Source organism: Motacilla alba, chromosome 3 (genome assembly GCF_015832195.1).
Source record: "Motacilla alba alba isolate MOTALB_02 chromosome 3, Motacilla_alba_V1.0_pri, whole genome shotgun sequence".
NCBI lineage: Eukaryota > Metazoa > Chordata > Aves > Passeriformes > Motacillidae > Motacilla > Motacilla alba.
The window spans coordinates 92,191,665-92,216,485 of record NC_052018.1 but is presented as its reverse complement, the minus strand read 5'-3'; the positions used below and the strand labels follow the sequence as shown (position 1 = coordinate 92,216,485).

The following is a 24,821-nucleotide window of genomic DNA, read 5'->3' as shown; positions in this document are numbered from 1 at the left end:
AAAAAATATGAAATTTTTAAAGGCAGGTTTTAGTTAGACACACAAACATGGATGAACTTTCATATTTATCTGAGATTATATTTTTACCACAACCATTCAAACCACTGTCTCGCAATTACCAGCTGTCCAGCTGATGCTCTGGTTTTCTCCAGTGTGGAGAACTAAGTCTTATCACTTCCTGCCTGTTTTGAGCCCTCTCCAACTTTGCTCCTTCCAGCAGCAGTGTTTCTCGGCCCATTCTTGATAACACCAGAGAGGGGAAATGGTCTGGAGGAAGAAGAGGCTATCGTGGCATTTGAATTTCCCAAGAAATTTCTTCATGCAACATTTTTAAAGACTTGTGAACAATCCCTGTAACATCCTGACTCTTTTTTCCTTACTGATTAGTATATCAGTGATGGTCATTTCCTCTGCCTCCCCCCGTCCCTCTTTCTTATGCTACCTAATCCACCTATTCTGGTTTCATTTCACTCTATCCCATCTCCCCTTTGACCTAGATTCCATCCATTTGCAAATGCTTTCTTTGATATCAACACCAGTTCTTTATCCACTGATGTACCTCACATTCAAACCTGCCCACCAACCTAAGAAGCCATCTTTTGTGTGATACCAGATCAAAAAGGTTTCTTGAGGATCACATGAGTTGTATCCAGGCCTTTCCTCTGCCAGTCTTTCATACCTCCCCTTAAAAATTCCAGTAGGTGATCTCTTCTATGAACCTACAAGACAGTATCTGCTGTAATATCATGACTCTCTTCATCTTTTTCCTTCCTTTAGACCCTGATTTATGATTCTTTTCTCTTCCAACTGCTACAATCAATCAAACCCATAGACGTGCAATTTTCCAGATCTTCCCTAGACATATTTGTGAAGTACCAGCTGAATTTCCTGTAGCCTGTGGTATTGGTACTGTGGAAAATGCCAAAGCATCTTTCCCTTGCTGCACAACTGTGTTTCTGAAGTAAAGCTTCCATGTTATCTTGCCGAGCGCCACGCTTGTGAAGATAACCTTGAACACATTAATGGACCACAAACCAATAGTTATCTGACAGGGCAGAGAGCTGGAAACTGTATCTTTGAGAGGTGTGGACAGCCCCATTCCCCTCACTGCTGTGTTAATGCTGAAAGAAAAATTGACAATTTAAATCCCAACATTATTAATGATTCCACTGATGATCATTTTAGCTGAAGCATCCAGCCAATGCATTTACTCCACAATCCCAAGCTGCCTCCCATGCTTTCCCAGGTGCCAAAAGCTCCAACTGTCCCCTACCCAACTGCCAAAGACTTCAGCTTCCCCATGGCAACTCCTACAATGCAGTTCTGCATTGTTGTTACAGCGCTGAACCAAGCAGGGAGTGAACGTCAGGAAAATAGCATCAATAAATTGACTTCAGTATCAAAATAAATAATACTAATTGTTTTATTCATTTAGGTATTTAGTTGAGTAAACTTTTATATAAATTTAATTTAAACAAATCTGCTATTGAACTGCAGGCTGCTTCACCAGAAGGCTGCAGGACTAAGGATGCTGCCAAATAATTGAAGTCCAGTTTGTTACAGAGTCCATAATGCCCAGAACAGAAATACTGCTTTAAGAAGCTGACTCCTACATTATATGCAACTTTTTTTGTATTTTTTTTGTTTTGTTTTGTATTTCTTTGTTTTGTGTGAGCACTTTTGATGCAATCCACAGCAAAGTGACAAGCATTATGTTACCAGACCCTTTCCTATAAAGTCCGCGGAGCCCTTGGGATCCACGGAAGCCTGAAATCTGGAGCCTACCAGCTCTCTCTTTAGCCATATGTTTTCCTACAAACAGGGTCTTAAATGTGCCTGCCTGGGGTTATCCTACCTTTCTTGATATTTTCTACTGAAAACAGACTGCTTCCCATCTGAACAAGTTATTTTTCAAATCTTCAGATATTCTAATTTCTTAATAACCTGTTCTGGCATGATTCTGCTTTCCTTTAGTGTTTCTTTCTCCTCCCTAGGGAAATTTATGCCTGTTTCTGACACCTGTGTCTGCCACCATTACCTTCTTTTCAGAGCACAAGAGCAAGAAGTGCATTGAATATTTTAAGCAAAACCTGAATTTTCTTTCAATAATTTTTCTCTGCCATGTCTTAAAGGCCCTTCTGTCTCTTTCACAGGACTCTTTTTTCTTGTGTACTTGAAAAAAGTCATAATTTTTCACAACATCCTGAGCAATCTTTTTTTTTTTTTTCATTCTCTACCTTTTCTTATAATTTTTATTACTTTCTGAACTTCACATTGTAATCTTTCTGGTCTGCCCCTGTACTTGATGTTTAATACCTCACGTATGCCTCTTTCTTACACTTGATTAATTGAGGGTGGACTTGTTCATCATAGTGTGAATGTATTTCTTTCAAGCCTGCATATCAGATGGCCCTTGGGTATATATTAATTTCAGTTCCGTACATTTTCAGTTTCTCATCAATGTTCTTGTCCTCTCCATTACTCTTCATTCAGCTCCTCCCATAGACTTCTGAAACTCACACTGAAATTTTGGAAAGTCACCTGCAAGCCAAAAAAAAAAAAAACCTTAGGACATGCAACACCATTGTGACCATATTACCCTGGATATACCAAGCTCTCAGCCAATTTCATGCCTTTCCCAAGCGTAGGATCAGCAGAGATCAAACTGGAAGTGGAAGCACCTTGTGAGCTGAGGATGTCTTCAGCCAGAGGAGGATCACCAGACTGGAGCAGATCACTGCACTGCCCTTTCTGGGACTGCTGTACTCTCTCCACATGTTAGGATGTGGGAAAGTAGACAACATATCAGCTAACCCTATCAGTCTATCAAGGAGATGCACACCCTGTGCCTTGTTTGCATCACCAAAGTGGAGGAAAACAAGTTTGCTGGGCCAAGGCTGTGTCCTGTGACCTGTCCTGAAGTACTTCAGATAACCTTGTCTCAGTTGAAATGAGAAGTCATTGAAATGAAATTTTAACATATCTTTGAGTCTCCATCATTTTCAGCAGTGATGTCCAGACATCTAGAGCATAAAAAAATTATTATAAATCTAGATTTTTATCTCCACTCACTCCCACTGAAAGCAGCTGTTGATTATGTGATCTGGGAACTGCTGAACAAGGCAGCATACATGGACTTCCACACAGGGCAGTTCAGGGCAGCAGGTGATGCTCCTCTCATCTCCTCCAGCTCCACATACACAGCACCCAGAGGTGCTGTGAAGACTGGGAGCCTCCAATGAGGACCGCAAGAAACAAGCAGCACTCACTGCCTGAAGCTCCTTCGTGTGTGATAGATGGACTAGCTATCATGAAAGTGATTTAATATTTACAAAGTATTTTCTGATATAATGGAGATAGTTTTTCTTTATAGATACAATTTTCTTTAATAAATACTGCTCACACAAACAAACCACAGCCCTGGCTATCACAGCAACTGGGAGGAGCTGGTCAGGAGCTGCTGGTCACCACTCTGGGACAGGCTGGGCATCAGTCAGTAGGAGGTGAGAAATTGTGTCATAGATCTCTTGTTTCTCTGGAGTTTTATGTCTCACTCTTCTCACTCTTCTTCTCATTATCATCATTGTTGTTACCATCAACATTATTTTTAGTGTTATTATATTTTACTTTGTTTCAACTATTAAGCTGTTCTTATCTCAACACATGAATTTTACTTTTTTTTTTTTCTCTGATACCTGTCCCTATTCCAGTGGGGGGAGGAGTGAGTGAGCAGCTGAGTGGTAGTTAGTTGTCAGCTGGGGTTAAACCACAAAACTTATTATAAGATTATTACATGTTTTATAGATGGGCACATAGAGTACAAGTTGTAAAAATATCCCAACTCTTGTAAATGTATGTTGTAATTGAGGCCCTCCTCCTATAGAGATAACACAGACCTTTTGATATATTGTGAGTTCAGTGAAATGGCTCAGAACAAAAAAGTTCATCACCTAAGTACATCTTTGCAAGAGTAGTAAAGTTTTTTACCAGACATATTGTTATGCTTTTTTTTTTTTTTAGGGTAGACAGCACAGTATCAACTAAATTTTCAGCTTTAGAATAATGTTTATCTCCTTCCTTCTTCCTATCCTTTTTTTTCCCTGTGACACAGAAAATTCTATATAAAATAGAAAAAAAAAGGAGAAACCAAAGTTTTAGGCTTCTATTAAATACTGATACTTTAAATTTGGAGACTTAATCCGGCCCCTTGTGGTTTAAGTCTTGAAACACTCTCATACAGACAGATGACAATTTGCACAAACTTTCATTCAGGTTTGTAGTCTTCTCTACTACCAAATAACACAGATTTTTCATAAGGAATAATTTCCTGAAAGCAGCCTACCCTTTCTTTCCTAGAGTTTCCATGTGAGATATCACGCTGCCGCTATTCCAAAGGATTATTTTTATTGATGTGGTTTATAGCAGCCCTTTTCTGGGAACTCCAGCCACTTGTACCTAAACGCAAGAAAGAATATAACCCCTACCTCAAAGGCTTCACTCTGCATTCAGCTGGGCTGGGGAGAAACAATTCTGCAAAGAATAGGTTCAAGTAATTAAATAGATATAAAATAAACTAATCTGGGAAGGAAAAAAAAAAAACAAAACCAAAAATACCCAAAAAAACCCCCACAATTTATTAGCAGCCTAAGAAGCTCATTTTTAAAAAAATCTTCAACAGAGATGGTATCTTCTTGCCACCTGGAACAAAGGTAAGAGAAAAGTAGAAGGTGGTTGTCTAAAGAGAGGCAATATGGGTCACGTTTGACTTGAGTGTGGCTAAAAAAGCCCTGCTCACTGTCACATCTGCAACCCCCCTCACAACAGAAGCAGATGACAGCATAAGCTCCTTCAGTCCTTATGGCATGCAGAAATTCACCATTTTTCCCAGCTATTCTTTTTTGTCTCTTACAAAGTTCAGATTGAGCCCTGAGGGCACTAACAAAGGAAAAAATGCTTCACAGCATTTTCCCCTTGCTATTGCTTTGGGGTATGTGTAAGATGAGATCAAGTCAGTATTACATGAGGAGCATTCTTAATTCACTGTGTGGTCTGCAGGCAGACTGGGATTTGATGATTTACTGCATTTTGAACAGAAGCACTCTGAAGCAGATTCAGGAGGCACTCTAACACATCAGCTGGGCATTTACCATATAGTCTTCTGGTAGGCTGGGAGAAAAGAAGGAAGATTTAGTTGTCTGCCTTTGGCTGCCTCACCCTGAAAACTGAGAGAAGCCTGGTGTCCTGCTGCAGGGAGAGAGCAGCTTTTGCTGCAGCTGGCTGCCCTCCTCTTTCTGATCTTCCCCAGGAGTAGGGGAGGTGGCAGCGCAAAGGTGCAGGCACACCCCTGTACACATCACTGCCTCTGGTCCTTACAGACACATCTTGGGACTGCATCGTGGTAGGAGTCCACTTTTAAAAGGTCAACATAACCAGCATCACCATGTGCTGAAGTGAGGAGCAATTACTGGATTGTGCTCTGCAGCCCATGATGTCAAACCTTACATCTGTGGGATGGGGCTCCTATTTGCAGTTGCAGATGCAGGTAAGGCATCTCCCTTCCATAGTGAGAAAGTGTTTAATGCAACAAACACAATGCCTGTCTCTTGGCCACAAACCCCTCAGATCAGAAAGCCACAGACACTGTTTAGTCACCAGCACTGCTCAAGAGGATCTGCAAACAAAGGGAATTCCTGTCCTGCTCTGATCTGGTTCATCTACATGCCACTCCTCTAAGGTAGGCCTTTTATCACCGTATTCAGAAGAGAGGAACAGACCCACAAAATTTTCCAAAGTCATCAAGGAAAACTGTGGCAGGAACTGGATCACAAAAACAGTACCAAGTGCCCCATGACCTCTTGTCACTGTCTGTGGTTTTGCAACCAGTTTTCTCTCTTCTTTGCTTCTCCCACCTCCACCCTGCCACTTCTTACCAAATTGTTCTCCATTTGCAAAAGACCTGGCTAATTGATTTATTGTCAGATTTTAAGGCCGAAAAGCTTCTGTGAGCCACTAATTTGTGTTTCAGGAAATCAGCGCTTCAGGCTGATTCAGCGCTTCAGTTCCTGCAGGCAATTCCATGGCTATGGCTGTGGCCAGGACACTACTTTTAAAACGAGAACCAGCATTTCTTTGTGTGTGTTCGGCTCATCTCTTTATATTAAAATTTTCATCCCATTTCTAGATCTATTAAATTTCTAAGTGGCCATAAAAGAGAAACAGTGAACCTGACTGACCCAAATTCATGTTAAATTTGTAAACTAAATAAGCTGAAAAATTTTTGATGAATATTTGATTTCTGACCTCTGTTTATATTAAACCTTCTGTTTATACTAAAAGCATGTCTTTATCCTCAGATATAGAAATCTAGAAACATTTTAGAACAGTTACATAAAATACTAGCTAGTGCTGCACTTTTGTCAAAGATTTTTGGGTGCAGACAAATGATAGACAACTCCTAAATTAAACTGGATATTGACGTGCAGTGAAATTTCTACACTGGATTTCCTCAGAGGATCAGTTTCTGACCTGCTATTTGGAACACAGTATCTGCCCCTAAAATGCTGCATGATTATTGGACTTGTCTTGTTATTAAACAAGTCATTAAATCCATAGTGTTTTATAAACAAAAGAAATTACGCTGTTTCAACATTTCCTACACGAATCCTGAAAAGGGTCCTGGTGTTCACCGCCTCTCTGGGAGCGACACGACTGTTTCAGGAGGTGAACATAAAGTGTGTGTATAAGCAGTCAATGCTCAGAAATTATTTGCATAGCACTGCATCTGTAATGAAAAACAAGAAAAAAGATATAGTCTTATTTCAGAAATGAGGTAAAATTACAGCATTACAGGCTGTAACATAATAATGGAAGGCTTTCCACCCTGCAATAGCTGAATGAAAGTTAGTCCTCAATAAGCAGGGGTGGCTATTGCCCCACGTAGATTTATTTAATATTCTGGTGATTCCTTCCCTAGCTCAGGTATATCTACACAGAGCTGTACAGACAAAATCAAATCAGTTTTGCTGAATAAAGATAAAATTCTGAGCGAAAGCCAAAACATAGTTTAATTCTCACACTCACAGCTAGCACTAAAGTGTCTGTGTCCTGTGACTGGCTTGCAGCTGTCTGTGTAAAAGAAAGCAAGATAAAAGATACAGGGAAAGCTCATCAAAGAGTCAAAACATGTTGCATCCACAGTTAAAACATTTTAAAGGATCATAGTTATTAGAAATTCAAGTTTTTCAAGTATTAAAAATAAATCTTTAATTCCCCTACAGATTCCTAGTATCCAGAGTATTTTATAGAAACATCTGGATAAAGGAATAAAGGCAAATCCATTGTGTTCCTAGACATTCCTGGAGCACTGATGTTCTTGAGATTATGCTATTGGATTACTGGTATAAAAATAATAAATATTTTCAGTACTTAAAGCTGTAATGCTTTATGTTGGATTTGAATTTTGGTCTCATTTTAGTAAAAGGTGGATGGAGATTCAGAGTCTCTTCCTTAGCCAGAAGGATGTAGGGAGTTTATTGCTTAGTGACCTACATTTTTCTCCTCTACATTATTTGAAAAGTTATTTAGCAACTTCCCCGCTCTTCAGTCAACCTTTTAAAATAGCTGTCAAGAAAAAAAATATGGTCAAGACTCTGTTCCTCATTCCCACGACACACGAAAGTGAGGGTTTGTTAATCTATGCTAAGAATGCTGTAAAATATTCTGGTCTTCAAAAAATGCATTAATTTGTGTTTATTGTTTTAAATGGAGGGCAATAATACATCCAGGAAAAAGCTGTGTCTCACACAGAAGGGGTGGGAGATGCACCGAAGTGAGATCTTTGGACGTGCTTCCACAAGGTTTTGCAATATTACAAATACATTTTCTACAGGTTACTAAGCTAACCAGGAACTTAATGATATAACTGGCTGAGGCTCCTGTTTGTTAACAGAAAATGTATACAGGCAGTTACAAACTTCAGCCTGTGCCCAGAATGTTGCTCCAGCATAAACACAGGGTATGGTCACAGAGGCACCCCGAGCCCTTCCCTGTCTGAGAGGAAAGCACGAGGTGCAGCAGCTCAGAGTGGGCTCTCAAAGCTCCATCGTTGCAAGGTTTTCACCCTTCCTGCTTACCATCTCCCTAGGGAGCAGCAGTGTGTTGTGGAAAGTACTGGTAACCAAAGAGAGCAATGCAACAGCCTCAGCCCAATGGCTCCAGCCCAGTTTTTTCACTTTATCCCCTTTACTGTTCCCTCTCCTGTTGTTGCTTTTTTTTTTTTTTCTTTTAACATGCAAGTTGCCATGAAAAATTTGTTAATGAAATATTTGCTTAGAAGTCTGCTCTGGGCTAGGCTGATAACCTATCTGTGTTTGAGTTTGGCTTCCCATATTCTAAATACTCATCTTCTCTCTGTTTAGCTTATTGATTGGTTTGGCAGGAAAAGCAGCCTTGTCATCAGTGACCAAGGTCAAACCAAACAAAAAGGGACAGGAGGGGGGGAGAAAAAAAGGAAAGAAGTTGGACGGATGAGCTCAGTGAGATGGGAGTGGAATATCTGACCTCCTGCAACTTTCCTTTGGGAGATGGGTCCTAGTCTGCCCAGGAGCCTGCTGGCTTTTGCAAGGTCACAAGAAATCACTGACATCATCAGAACCAGCACTCGGAAACTGCTGGAGAGACAAGAGCTGGGAGTCAGTCAGAATCCACAGAGGGAAGAGGTGGTCACGACCACACCAAGGTGGGGTGCAGATGCCCACAGGAATATCTCCTGAGGGCTCTGGTGAAGAGCAAATGGGGTGCTAAGTAAAATATCCCAAACAACTAAAATTCGAAACTTAAACCCCACATCTTGAAGCCATATACAAGTAGCAGTCACCTATTCCCAGAGGTGCCTCAAGCTCTTTTTCAGGGAGCCCTGCAACAGCACCAAATAATATGATTTAGTAGGGTTTTTTTCCTTTAACATGACTAGGTGTGTAATTCTCTGAATAAATTTTACCGATTTTTGCCTCAAACTTTCAGCTCTACTCCTAACATCTGAAACAAGAAATCTGTTGAAAATCAGTCAGGAAGATTAAAGGGCTAGCACAGACACATGTGCAATGTAAGCACAGGCTCTCAGCAAAGCAGTGGATAACTTCGTATCATGCCAAGTTCAACCTTATCTGGGAGGAGTTTCATATTACCTGAAAGTCCCAGTCCACAAAATTCGTATAATGCCCTTACATCTATACAGTGCATTCTACCTAAACATGCAGATGAATCAATGAAATATGTCCAGAACTGTATAAAACTCCTAATGGAAAATCCTAAATATAAGGTTAAGCTTCACTACATCACCATTTCAAACTCCCTTGCAAAATATATTTATGTTTATGTAATTTAGTGTGAACAGCAGTCTGCAATTTCACAGAAGATATGTGCAACTGCAAGGGAAGGTTATATCATGGCTAAGAAAACTGAGATCAGCTGCAATGTAGTGTAGCAGTACCTTCCTGTAAAGAAAATGTACTTTCTGATTTTTTGCATACTGTACAGCTGAGGTGTTCTGAAAGGAAGCTGCAACAGAATAGACCTGCTAAATAAAATACCTAGCAATATTGTTATCTGGTACAATACCTTCATGTTAGTGACTTTAAAAATGAATAAGATGGTGCCAGAGGCTAATAATTATGTGACATGAACTGACTGTTAAATCCTGTAGTCTTTACTCAATATTTATATAGTCCTGGCTTGTGGGGAGTTCAGCTTGATAAATGTCAGAGTAAAAGAAGTAAAAGAGAGCTAAATCCATTCCCAGGTTTCTCTTTAATCTTGTTACTTTCCTTCCCACTAAGGAACTAATTCAGTGATCAGTGTGTTATTCACAGGATACTGGAAACATTATTTTAGCAGAAGTACTTCATAGTTTAGAGCACATGACTACAGCATTTGAGAAATTCAGCTTCACTGACCCAGCTTGACATATGAGAGAGAGGAGTCCAACTTCCTACCTGCCAACATGGTCTCATTAACAAACTGAATAAAAAGGGTCCTCACCACAGCAAAGAAAACAGATGCAGAAAGATGCTGCTTATCTATAGAAGGTGACGCCAATTTATCCAGGAAATGATTCCTCTTTCTGCTTCCCAACCCACATGACTTAAAAAAGGATAACATTTTTCAAGGAATGCAGAAAGCAAAACAATTTTTTGTACACAAGGTACTGGAGACAAGGTTATCTGACAACTGTCCAATTTGCATAAGCAAAGGCCAAAGGCTGCACAAGTACACTGACCTCTATTTTTAGTGAGAGCAAGTTCTTTTGGTGGATCGACACTGAAACACATTGCCGAGGTTGATTTTAAGGATGGGGTGCAGGCCATGTCTCTGAAAATTAGGCCCTGTCAAAGATGCACCACTGGGAGCTCTCAAAATCACCAGTTGTTCTTCATCCTTTGGGGCAGAAGAACTTGACCTTCCCAAAGGGTTGCAGGATGAACCTCATGAGACAATTTCAAAGGCCTCTCTAATAATCTGGGCCTATGTGTATGGTGCTGATTTCCACTGCAGAAAGATTTACTCAGGATTACCCAAAGAAGATGGAAAACTGGGTAACAAGATCAGAAGAAATGAGATGTCCCTAAATAAACCAAGGCTCTGGTGTCTGACATGTGGATTTATCTGCCCTTCGCCAAGAGTGCTTTAATTTGTATCACTGTAATCGGGTTAAGAATTATTGTAGCCAAAGTAATTAGCAGCAAGCTACCAACCAGCTTCTTGACACAGAAAGCAAATGGGTTTCTCCTCCAAGTATTTGCCCCCCTGAGGGCTGGGAGGTAAAGAGGAGAAGGAGGGAATTAGGGGTGACCTTGCATTAATGAACAGTAACATGCTCCTGGATCAATGGGCAAACCTGGCATAGCTCAGAGAGGAAGCATCAACTGTGTCATCGAAGTATCTCTGATATCCATGGGGGTTTTGCAATGGATGCTTATGCAAAAGAGGTAAACACAAACAAGGCTGGTGCAACAGAAAAAAGAGCTATAGGAAGAGAGAGAGAAGGTGTGAGGATGTAAACAAAAAAATAAACAGAGAGATTGCCGTGGGGTGGTTTATTTAAAGAGTCTCTACATTTGCATTATTGGATTAAGCATTTTGACCAAAGTTTGTAGAATTTATTTTGGCCAAAAATGACTAATATGAATATTGGCCTCATGCCTGAATAAAGGAATGTAGTTTCTCTCTCTAATCAGGTTGCAACAGATAAAGGCTAAATAGAAATGAGTAATTCACCGTGACTCAATATTACATGGGCTGTATTTTAAGAGCTGAATTTCTGTTCTTTATTTCAGCTGTGCTATCTTTCGCTCACCCTCGCCACACTGTGTGTCAGCCCGGTTTGGCAAAGGGGAAATAATTTTCTTCTATAAGCCTGATGTACTTTTTAGGAGACTCTGTCTTCCTGGAAGCAAAATCAATTCAAGTATTCAGGAGGCCTCTAGTGGCTTATAGTTACAGAGGAAGTTTCCTCTGACTCCTAGCCTGTGAGGCTCAGAAAATATACAGAAGGTCAGGGAAACAAAAGGGACTCCCCACTTGTTGATTAATGCCATTGACAATAAACAGCAAAGCTTAGTCTCTGACTTCAGTATCTAGGAATCTGGCCCTCAAGGCCCGAGATACATTTACACAAAACACTCAGAACGTGCAGAAGAGAACAATAGGGTCTCAGGCTTCTTGGTGTTTTGCATGTTTCTAAGCATATACTGGGAAAGAATTACAATGTGATGAGCCCTATATTTGAAACAGCTGTCAAAGGGGAGCCTATGCCAGTTTCATTTTGATCCACAAATATAGATGCTTTCTATTACTGACACTAGACTACGCAATAGGTTTCCAATGTGGTGCATGAGCGTGTAATCCTCCATTTGCAACTCTTCACCTCGTTCCCACACCAGGAGAAGCAGATATGGCTAATCCTGACTGGGGTAATTGGCATCAGGCAAGCTATTGTTGTTTCCAACAGCTCAGGCTCTGCCCTGTACCCTACTATACACAAATACTTAATATTACATACTGGGTGAGAACCTGGATCACCTGTAGGCTATATTTACAGGCAGGGTTATTAAAAAGGAAGAGAAGAGTAATCACAAAAGAAGGTGAGAGAAATGAAGTCCCACTGCTCCTCTGGCGAGTTTTGGCCTAGACAGTCAATGCTTTCTTCATCACATATGTATTTCCCTGGGCCTATTTTTATATGTCATAGGATAGTCGAAGAAATGTCCTTAATTCCCGGCACTTTGATTCACCTCCACAAACTAAGCCTTGTTGTAGGTGACTTAGCAACCATGTGATCCACCTATTATTAGAACAGAGTTAGCCCTCCAAGCCCCCAAACTCCTGCCTCCCCTTGTCCTTATATATATATCTGTCTCCTAGCAGAAAAGTGGCACATGACCTCCTATCCTCAAGAATACTTGGCACAAGTCCCTACTTCTCAGCCGAAGCTATTGTTCTAGGAGAGAATGACACAGGCGTGCAAGAGTCTTGCTGACACTTTTGACTTTAAACATGAAATGCCATTAATCAATCAGCTGCATCTGTTTGGAAAAATTAAGTGGCTGGAATCAAGGCAAACATAATAAATAATCCTTAGGCAAACAGGAAAGAAAATAAGGGAAGACATGCTTTTGACTTCTTGTGGCTTCAATTTCATTTGATTTGTCTTTCATGTTCTCCTTACAAATATTAGGGCTTACTAAGTGTACAGTATGAAGATACAAAACTCTAAAGGCTTATGCAAAGTACTGCCACAAAATTAAAGGTGTTAAGCTTGCAAGATATAAGTGTCTGCCATGGAATTCACACATGACATGGCAGCAGAGGGGTCTGAATTCACAGATGTGAACCAGACTAGACTCACAAAATGCCCAGGCATCACTTGAAAGGTTGATTTCCCTTGCTATTCAGTAAGTTGCAGATGTAATTTATGGTCTCAAAAAAACACGTTCATTCCTGCTACAAATGCTTCAGAGACTTAATACTACAGGGAATCCTTCCTGGCAGGTGCTCATATCCATCAAAATAAACATCTAGTAGATTTCAAACAACCCATAATTCCTTTCAAGGTGGACACCCACACAAACAGCACCTCAGCAGAGCCTGCTGCTGTCACCTCTTTGCAGGAATGAATGGAAAAATACTAAGCTGCACCTCGCAGTGGAAGAGTATCTATCTCTGCCAGAAGGAAAAAACAAGGAATAGCTGTGAACAAGACATCAGGCTCAAGAGGGTCCTTGTCTTCCACACAGTCTCTTTGTTTTTTGCCCAGCCTGGAGTCCAGGATTGGAGCGTGTCCAGTTTTATTGGCCCCTGTGACTGGTTCAACAGGGGAAGAAAATATGTGAAACATTACTCCCTGCCAGTGAAACAATGTTCAACACTTCCCCAAACCACCAGGTTTATGACCATGCACACCTGAAAGCCTGGTGTGAAGAAGACACAGAGAAACCTCATCCCCCTCCCCAGCTGTGGGGATGAGCAACAGTACTGCTGCTGGCCTGCACAGGATGGGAAACACAAACCCAACCAGTTTATAGAGTGGGCACGTGCAGCAACTGAACTGAGCCCACACACCTATTTCACACAGCCCATTAGAGGAGAGCCATTTCAATCCAGGCTGGTGACACCCTCAAATTTCTCTCACTGCCAATTCCTACCACAAGGATCTGCCTGAACATTGTAAAGTAATTATATAAGTGATATGTATAGGTCAGAATGATACAGGAGCAGGGAATGGGAAAAAACACAGGAGCAAATCATCTCCATTGCTAAAACACAACATGTGTGTGGCTGACTATTGAACTATTTGATTAGTCTCAATCTGAAATAAGAATTTGTTTCAATTTTTGAGCTTTTTAATCCTTTTGAAAACAATATTTCAAAATGAAAATGTCTCTTTGAACTCTACACTTGCTTTGTACTGGCTGAAATTCACACGAGAAAAACACTTCAACTATACAGAAAAACAAACAGAAAACTGTGAGGAGGGAATTAATCTACAGATATTTTGGTCCCTTACACATTCTTCATTTCAGAGTGGATTTCCTATTTGCTCAATAACAGAGCTTGCCAATCTGTATGTGCTCCTGGAAAGCAGCATAAATGTACCTATGCCTTGGTCATGGATGAAGACTGAGCTGACATAAGTTTAACTTTCAGCTCTGTTGGTGTCCTTACAGAATGCACTTCACTGTGATGCCTCTCTTTCCTCTTCCACCATCATATTTGGGACAGAAATACCCTATTGCTCTTACGTGTTTCTGCCATAATGGCTGCCACAACATTCCTGTTACTGATGATATCTAGATAAACGAGAGTTTGTAGGAAGAGCTAATATCTTTTATGAGACTAGCTGATACAACTGACAAAAGTGAACAAGTTGTGGGGTTAAGTGTCCTTCAGGTACAGTAGAGAATATGCTAGAGCACTCCAGTTCCAACAGCATTGCTGCTACTGGATAGATAAATAGATAGAAACCTCACTACACAAAATGAAGAGCACATTTGAGATGTTCCAGTCACTTCCTCCCAAAACAACAGAAAAAGGAATAGAGTGACATACATCTTTTTGAAGGAAACAAAAGGTTAGGAAAATAATTGTGGAGAGTCTTCATCCTCCAAATCTTTAGAATGTATAAAATGAATCTGCAGTAACAGCTCTCCACAATGCCAAAACCCCAAACTGCTGTCAGTCATTCCACTAGTAGTTGCCTGGGGCAACTGCTTTCACAATTATCAGTGGATTCATGAACTTGCTGCAGTAACAAATGATGCAACTGATTTTTTTTTTTTTTTTTTTTTGGTGGTCAGGTTCCAAGTAAGCACAAGAATACTCATACTTTCTAATCAGAAACACATAAATATGAGAAACCCTCTTTATATCAGGCACACCTGTTATAGGCCATGGCCAAGGCCACACCATGTCAATTTGACAGATAAATGCCGAAATACAGGGATCACAGAAACGGCAACTAGATCTGTGACTGTGGTGTTCCAAACAAAGCAGTGATTCTGGTAAGACTAGCATGAAGCTGGTACACAAGACAGCACAAGTTAAAAGCCCTTTATGAGCCTTAGCATATTCTTTTGACTTTTCTAGTGACCTAATGTTAAATAAGCCCTTTCCTGTAGGAATAAGAAACTTGGTTTACAATTTTTGATCTTTAAAAGAGCCCATTTAGGCATGAGCCCTCCTGTACCACGGGCAATAAAACATGCTCAGGGTCAAGAAGTTCACTACAGGAAACAGCAAAGGGTTTTCATGAAAGAAAGCCAGATCCCGAATCCCAGCAGAGGGTGACATTCCTATGTGCTCATCCCTGCTTTGCCGCAAGTTATTCACAAACTTAATCTCTGCCACAGAGCTACTCTAAATACAGGAAAACTAAGGTTACACCAAGTTTAAGTCAAGGAAGAAACTTTCCCAATGGATACTGAATCACTTCAACTACTGCAGTAGACATCTCCCTTTAAGATTTACAGTGTGTTGGAACTTTTTCTTGCTGCAGTTTTAAAATCAGAGTTTACCAAGACAGTTATTTCTAAATGTCCTATGTTGGGCTTAGGGAGATTTGAATAAACAAAACAAGACTTGGTGGTGAAAATAAAAATAAAGCTTTTGCAACATATTTTTGCAAAAAACTAAAGGTCCAGCTGATGCCACAGTGCAGTCCCTTAAAGATGAGAGGAGCAGCCCCTAATTTCATTGTGTTTAAAGTACTTGGCACATCAGGCCAAGATGAGGGAAGAGACAGAAGAGTTTTTTAAGAGTCCAACATACAAAAACATGAAGTCCAAGATATATTGGTCGCAATTCCAGTACTGAACAACAACCAATAAATTCCTCAGCTGCTTTATTGAAAAGACATCTAAACATGCCATCTTTCTCAAAGCCACTCTTCTGGAGACAGCTACTTTGTGATGCACATAGTGATAATTAAAACTTTAAAAATAAGAACCAGGTTCCATTAAGCCTGGACAGAATGTGCTGCTTTACAATTGAAGTTACATCAGAAAATAAAGAACATTCTAGAATCATGTAGGGACCAGGTTTCATTCTCATTTACAGCAGTTTTATCCAGAAACCTTTCCATCTTGTTCTCTGGAGTCACACCAAAGTTACATAAGTTTAGGGGAAGTTAAAGGGCGGGGGGGTGGGTAGAAGGAACACTGAAGTGTTGAAACTTCTATACAAATTGCAATGACAAGCCTCTGTTTCAGGATCCTTGCAGCCCAGACTGGCAAGGCTGCTTGTTGCCCTCTGGAAGAGCTGCAACATCTCAGTGATTGAGCTGCAGAGAGACACAGATCTGCTGCAGAGTAGGGAATATTGACTGGTGTGCTCTTTGCCAGCTCTACCAAATAGTGCCTTTCCATGTACTGGGCCATTTGGAGAGTCAGACAGAGATTTCCATCTTATTGGGGTTGTGTTTGAGCCATTTCTGCTTCAGGGTTAGTTAATCCAGACATATGCTTAATCACACCTACTTCAGGCAGACTTAATCCCCCTATTTGGTTTCTGTACTAAATTCCTCAGAATTTTCATCCTAACCAGACACAATGGGCTCCCCAAGACCTAAGAGACTACCAGTGACACATGAGTGCAGATTTCATGACACCAAACTAAGCGTTCAATGGAAAGATTTATATATTCCCAGATGAAAGTCAATTTCTGCCTTTATTATTCATTATGTGGCTGAGACCCGTGTTAAAAACTGATTTAAGGGGCTGTAAGCATGGCCAAGCCAGGAGTGATATTTGTCATCCTTTCTCAGATCTGAATTGAAGCCCTATGGCCAGGCATTAAACCACCAGTGAGGACACATAAAAGCAACTTCTGGGCTGTCACAACTCAATAAAGCACAGAACCTGGACCTTCTACGAGGGGAAACAATGCCTCAAATGTTTTTGCAGTTTTCAGACATTTCAGACATATTAACCTCATAGGAATGGAAATTATTACGTGTGCTGTTCAGCGATATAGGTGAGAGTTCTAAGATGAAACGAGGAACACTAACACTGAGAGGAAACTTTGCAGCTACTGTGAGCAGAACCGACCAAGTTACCCCAGTTCTCAATTTTCAGCATAAAAGATTACTTAAGAATTTTATTCCAACCCAGTGGTAGAATAAACCATATCAACATGTGGTATAGAGGTTTCTTCTTAATTACAGCTGCTGTAATTTAAGCTTACATGCTGTATTTTGCTACTGGGGCAGGTTAATGTGTTTTTCCTCATAATTACAGTGGGCTACTTCATTAAGCCTCTGTAACCCATCTGTCTTTGCTTACAAGTTCACATTCTGAAGCTGAGCAAAAGACCTATAAGGAAAGCACTGAAAGGCTGGCTTCAGGAGACTTTTTAAACTAAATTAGAAAGAGCATTATGAAATGCAAGGTAAGTAGCATTGTACTGGCAAAGAGATGGCCTGGGTGATCTAACAGGTCTTTTCCATCACTAACATCCCTTGTCCAGGAACAACCCATTTAATTCCAGGCCAGTCATTTATTATGACAGAGAAGCAAAGTAGAAGGACATATATTCTACTGGGAAAAACAGCATTTTATTATGCCAACTGAACTCAGAGGACAGGCAGTGAAAACATTCTTTCATTTTGTACCATTAGCTCAGCCAGGCCTCTGCAATGTAACATTCTGTCACTTTCTTTGGATTAGCTCATTTACAAAAACGTGCTGTTTTACTGAAATTAGCACAGAGAGAATATCGCGCTTCCCGAGCTGCCGCAGCATAACTGTTTGTCAGTAGATTTATGTAGTGGATTGTTTTCCTGCAATCCAGGATAAGGGAAATACTTAAACAATAACCGCCATGGGGAGTGTGGACAAGGCAATAATTACTTTCCATGGTGTTAATAAACCTCAAGGCTACTGGCCAAAGTATATTTGCTGAAGGAGATGTCTGTGGAGATTACATAGGAAATTTTAAGACAGACAAGGGTCAGGAAGCCCATCTAGGTCTGCTTCCTCTGCTGAATTAGCAGACACCCCCGCCCACCCATAACTGTTCTCAGCCAGGTTTTTTTAATCAAACACTGTCTAGTGTTCACTAGTTCCTTTGGTGTCCTCTGCTGAGTGACTTGCTTAGTATGCTGACTACGAGCAGCCATAATTTGGTTGTTATCCTTTTGTTTTCTGCTCAACTTTTAGTTACAAACCCTTCAGCTGTAAAATTGGAATTCCACTCCACAGGAAACACCTAATTTCTGTAAAAATAAGATTATATAAGAATTATTTAAACACTTAAAACCTGAGTGATTCCTGTAAGCTCAAGTCATGTAGCTCAACTCAATCATCATTTCCAGAGTGGTGTGCTCCCAATTCTCTGCCAGCCCTTGCAGAGAGCTCCACATCCCTGAGAATCAAGTTGGGATTTTTCAGGTTTCTAAGGCTCCTGTCACAGTATCAAAGAGATAAGCCTTGGCTCAAATTAAAGATAACAAAGCTTTGGAGCAACAGGTAGCCAAAAAGTAGGCGCCAAGCTTTCCAATGACTGCAAGATTGAACAGCACCTTGAGTCGATGTTTGCATAAGTAACACAGACTACAAAACCTTCTGTTTGCCATGGGACATCTCCAGATGCACCACTTGTCACAGCAAACAGTCAGACACCTCAGGCCTTGATACAGAGCTGTCCCTCCCTGTGGAGGTTCATCCAAGGGGATGTTCATGCTTTGACCATCACACCGCAGGACATTTTCCGTGGAAACCTACTTTCACAGTCGTGTTGTCTTTTTTTTGTAGTAGAACAAACAGGAAAGAATTTAGGGATGGTGACACTAGTGCAAGTCTGGAATGAAATAAAAGTCAGGTCCTCCATACCATCCTCTGACAGTAATGCTATGTCATTTACTGACAGATAAAGCTTGTCTCCACTAGTAATGAAAAATCCCTTGGATCATTCTTGGGTACAGAGGATAACTGGCATGAAACAGACAACATCTATGCCATTTAACTCTCCTTGTCTGCAAAACAGGGTGGCCACATCCAAAACACTCACTGTGAAGAGCTTCTGGGCTGTGCTATGCCCAAGTCATGCCAGACAATTGTTTAGACACTGGTAGGTGACAAAAGAAAAAGTTTTACCAAAAATTTAACCATATAAACAAGCAGGTTCCAGGGCTTGGTCCCACAGACTGGCACCATCTGATGTATTGGGATAGGCTGGCCAATCTGTAATCTACCCAGGCTTCATACATGTCAGTATTAAGCATTGCAAAGCTAACAGTTTTTCTTCATGCCCACATCACCAGTGAGCAGGGCTTTAAAAGGAGATTGTCAGGGTTCTCAGCACTCTGGAAATGGTTATGCCCATAGACATCTCCAAGAAAATGTGCTTCTAATTTAAATGTTGTGTCAAACAAGTGGTTACTGAATTTGAGAATGGATATTGTGAGCTACATTCAACTGAGGCAATTGGCTTAGATGTTCCCCCATTACAGGAATGACTAATCACAAAAGTATTTATTGGATAGAACACATCCCCCTTGTTCACATGAGTGAGCACGCACCAGCTCACACATGTTACCCCCAGAAGAGCAAACAGGAATAATTATGGGAAGAGATTGGCCAAAGTAAGGGCTGTGTGATTTGGTGGTATCGACTCAACCTACCTGCAGTGAAGAACATGAAAAATTTCCTGTTGCCTCATCAACTTTAGACTGGATTTTTTTTCCTCCATCTGAACTGCCCCAGGTAAAAGGAAAAGCCATCTGTGGCTCTCTCAACTCCCTTGCTTTTTGTGTGTGCTGCTGGAGCGAGTACCTTCATACCAGCTGACAACTGAGCAGAACAAAACACAGCTGTATCCCATTCCCAGGACACTCCCTGTCTTCTGCCTTATGCAAGGAATGGAGAGAACACCTGGTGCAGGAGACAAATCCAGTAACTCTCATCCTCAGAGATTCTTCATTTTTAGATAAATTCTTCACTAAAAATTGTCAGATAATAGTTGAGAAAGGACTTGGGAGAATGAAAAATAAATTGGCCTCATAAGTCTAGACTGAGAAAACAGCTCTGGAAACCATAGGGAGATTTTATAAGAGCCTTAGGAATAGCAAAATGACACAAAAACATACTTGGAGTATTGCATCAAACTCCATTTTCCATTCATTGTAGCAATTCTGACTTGCACCAGCTAAGAGCCAAGCCCCAGACTTTTTGAAAAGAAGGTCTGTTTTATGAGTACCCAGGAATATCTGTAGAAGGCAAATAGCAAAACGCAGTATTTTAAAGGTAATTTGACTACAGCTTAGAGGTATATTTATTACTGCCCTATCATGAGAAAGTTCCCTATACAAATTCACATAGTCACAATTATTTCTCAATGAGTACAAATATCTTGGCTTGAAGCCATTGCTTATTAGTACCATGGGAAGTCATCACTGCCTTAAACATATTCCCCACAATAGTTAAGTATTTCCCTTATTTCAGGACTGCAGGAAAACAAGACACATATAAACTGAGTAACTTAAAGCTAGCCGTGACTTCAGAAGCATTTTACAGTCTTTTCACCCACGTTGGGCAAAATAAAGTTGACTTTCCAGACAAATTAGTTCCTTGTGAGGCCACAGAATGCTACACAGAAGCCACTCAAATGCATTAGTAGTGGCCTAAAATGACAGACTGGTTTTGCTTTCAGCTCTCTTCAGTTCAGCTGGCACAATGATAAAAGATTTTTTTTCTCAATTAATATCCCATCCTGACACTGTTTGCCAGTCTTCAAAGGTCACAAAGCAGTCCTGTGTCAGCCTGACACCTTGCCCCTTCCCCATATTTCTTCTTCCTCTCTGGGGAAATTTATGTCCGCCTGTGGCATCTGTCCCCTGTCCTCCTTTTGTGAGTATCAAGCCACAGCATACGTTACATTTAGAAATGTTTTCTGACCATAAATTACCTTCACAGCATCTTAGAAGCCTTCTGCTCTCCTTCACTGACCTCATGGCCCTGACACTCTGGAAGCATTTTTCATTATCTTTCTTAACCTCCTGTACAAGCTTCCTTTCATTCTCACCATTTGCTTTTCTTATCTCTTTTTGCACTCTTAATTTCATTCTGTAATCTGTTCAAGTCTTCTTCTTTCCGTGGTGTTTTACACTTTAGGCTTGGTTACTCCTTACACATCCAGCTGTAACAATCATTTGAGCTGCACACAGCTTTCTGCTCCCTGTGGCAGCCCAGTTAAACTCCCTCATCTTGCCCACTTGCCTCATGTCCTTCCCCTTCGTCTCAGGCTTCAGGGCTGAAATTTAAGTACCATCCTCACCACCAGCCTATTCCCCAAAACTTTTGCACCCCTCACCTGATTAGCCTCCCTTGCTTGGGCCCTGAAGCCAGCGTGGAACAATGTGATGCCACTGTGCAGTGTGACAAACCCAGCTGGAAACCTTGGAGTGCACTTGAGTCAGTGCAAAGCAACACTGGTCATTCACTCAGTCACCCCAGCCTTCAAACCCACCCCCATCACTCCAGCACTGGGAAAAAAATGCTTTCCTTTTCTGGTCTTTTCCAGCTGGTATTCCTTACTTGACACTATGAATTGTAATGCTGCCATAGAGGTGAGTTACATAAATGATAATCCTCACTCCTTTGAAACTCAGAAGAAGTTCAGATTCAGCTCAAGAAACGAAAAAGGCCTCCAACAGGTTCTCATTTTCACCTTTTCCAAGGAAAAGTGAACTAAAGAAAAATACTGATTTAGAGAAAAAATAGGACAAAGAATTTCAGTCTCAATAATAAAGTTTTCCTATGGTACCCTTTTAAATTAATGGGCTAACACTGTTACTATTGATTATAAGGAAAACTAATCCAATTCACACGTACAATTAAATAATAAACTTCCCCTTCTCCACTTACATTTCCCTGGAGATGTTTTGCAGAAGAAAAATCTCTTCTGCCAGCTGAAGAGGGAAGCAGCCTGCGGTTTGCGTGGAGAAAGTTAGCCTCTGTCTGAACCAACATCCTTTCAGTAAATACCATGAAGCAGAAATACAGTATTGCTCGCATTAACATTTCCAAAACCTTTCAAAAAAAAAAAAGTGACTTTTCGCTGGTTTCACCAACAGCAAGAAGCTGCTTGGTCTCTCATCATGCTTAGGCTGCTTCATTGCCTGAGCTCACTTTAAACATTGTCTTTTTACAGTCACTCTCAGAAAATGTGGATTTGAACAAAGTTGTGGAATTGGTTAGCTGGCAGGTAGCTAATGTATAACGTATGCACATTCAGTTCAGATCAAAAAACTATTTTGCTAGTGATGTTGTTTTCAATACTTGATCAGTCACAGACAGATACTTCCTCTTCACCTTCTCATCAAAATATGGCAAATTTAGTCCTGTTAAATGCTAGAGACAGTGATCTCTTCTGACTACAGCTGGTGATCAGATTATGCCCTGAAGCATATGACTGCTAACACTTCTCCCTTTCATCCCAATTACTGGCCTTGCTGCCACACACCTACCCCATTCTTCTGAGAAGCTACAGCAACAGGCAAAAAAAAGGATAAAATTCAACTGTCGTCTAATAGCTAATCTGAATATATTTTTATATTGATAATTACTGGAAAATAAATTATGTAATAAAGATGAGAAATTTTTTCAGCAGAACTGCTGGGGCAAAAATTAGTTTTCCCAAAACTGCATTCCTTAATAAACAAAATAAACTTTTTTAAAGTGTAAAGTACTGAAGTTTTAATATACTTGAAATGTCATCAATATCAACAGAAAACACCTTTGGACACTGAAAAGCAAACTTTTTTGCACTGTTAAATAAACTTAATATTAAACTAATTTGCCCTTTAAGAATCAGGGCAGAAAAGTGTGGGGAAAAAAACTAAACTATTTCTAGGGAAAATGCAAAGCAGTTTCAGTTTTAAACTGGAGAGAAGGAAAGACGGAACAATCAGCAATGAGTAATATTATTGAGGAGTGAAAGCATTTCAAAGAAAGAGGAAGGATGACCGTGTTTCAAAGCAGAATACAGGAGGTAGAGAAGGACCCTGTCTCCCACACTGGATTAGATTGGCAGCTCATCTGCTTCCAGTAGCTTGAACCAATGAATCTCTAATAGCGGATCAGTGTTCAGCAGATCTCAGGTCAGACACAGCATATTTCATCTTAAATCTTTGCCTTTAGCTATTATATAATTTTTAGGAAATTCATTAGCCAAATAAGAACCTATTCTAATCTTTAATCTCACTGAATTAATTCTCTCAACAACATCCTGCTGCAATGACCACCACAATTTATATGCTTTTTTCCTACATGTTTTCCTGTTATTTGTCTCCTTCCTAAGGAAAGTCAAGCCAAATCCTTTTGTTTGCTCTCATCAACCAGTTCTTTTCATTCTTTCATATCATCTCCATTGCCTTATCTGAAGAGTAAACATCACGGAGGAGTAGTTCCTTTTGACATTAAGTAGGTCACACCTGTTTTCCTTTCCTGGCTCAAAACATATACATGTAGGTACATTTGCTTGACAAGAAAAAGATATTTAGGAACAGAGGAGAGTCTGTAGCTTAAGAAATAGTATCTTTGGCTTTTCTCATGGTTGTGACCTCTAAAATCCCAGGTGACAAAAGGACAGTTACTGACTGGTGAGAAGTGGTCTGCCACAACCTAGAGGTAGCCCTGAGTGCAGGTGAGCAGAGGGGACACACACAGGCAAGGGGAGGGATACCAGGCCAGTTAATCATGAGGCAGCTCTCTCCATACACATTTCTTTGCCTTTATTTGCAGCATCCTTCAGTGCCACCACACTGCTCAGCCTCACCTAACCCAAAGCAGCCCACCGCATGCAGGTTTGTATAATCAGCACATTTACCAACACAATTCTGTTCATTCCCTTAAACTCTTGAAAGTAAGAAACAGTTGATTTGTGGCCCTATTTCCTGGGGATAGGCAATAGGTACCCACTTTTCTCACTGAGAATGAGCTCCCTATTCCCTTTTACTCACCCAGCACAGGGTCAGGATGATTAAGTGTGTCAGGATAGACTGTGGTTAGGTCTCACTACTGAGGCTGGCTGCTTACACTTCCCTATTCACTCACTCCCTGGCTTGCCTGATTGCTCTCCCAGCCACACTGTACTGATATCACCCCTGGTCAATAGTCTGGGGTTAATTTTTGTTTCTGTGTCTGGCCATTCTCAGCCAGCGGAGCTCCAAACCATTAATCTGTTCCACACTTGCTTCTCAACAGCCTTCAGTTAATAAAAATCTTTCTTCTGACCCTGCTCAGTGGGGTGACCTAGCAATGTAGAGATGTTTTCTACCAAGGCCAGTCCCTTGAGCCAGCATTTGACTGTTCTTTTAGCAAAGCTTTTGATTTATGTAATAACATTTTTTCCTTTATCCTTCCAATCAAGGAAAATGTTAGGAAATCCCATTGCCAGTTTACTGTCTCATTACCTCTGGTTTTAAGACATAAGAGTTGTATTTCAACCACAGCCTTCCAGACCATCCTTTACCAGTTGCCACAAACTACTCATCCCTGTTCTCCCTGCCTTGCCACCCATTGGATTTTCCTTTTTATTTACTAAACTTTTGCCTTCAGTAGAATAAGCAAACACTCACGTCAAACTGCTCTGCACTACAGATCACAGACAAGGAATTAAATACTGTACATTCTTCATTCATCTTTAATATCATTACAAGTCTGTTAGAGGATTTGTGTCCATTGAACAAAAAAAACCTGGAGGCATTACTGCAGCTGAATTCAGATTGCTAAATGTTTAACAAAGATGCTGACATTACAAAAGCTGGAGTC

At 40.6% G+C, this 24,821-nt stretch overlaps 1 long non-coding RNA gene across 1 annotated transcript in view; it reads right to left on the bottom strand.

The window, feature by feature from the left end:
* Window positions 1–2,004: 2,004 nt before the first annotated feature.
* The window catches only part of LOC119699704, a 52,208-nt gene continuing 29,391 nt past the window's right edge, over window positions 2,005–24,821 (bottom strand). The window contains exon 4 of the long non-coding RNA XR_005256503.1: window positions 2,005–2,541. This is a non-coding gene — a long non-coding RNA (uncharacterized LOC119699704). The remainder of the gene's footprint in view (window positions 2,542–24,821) is intronic.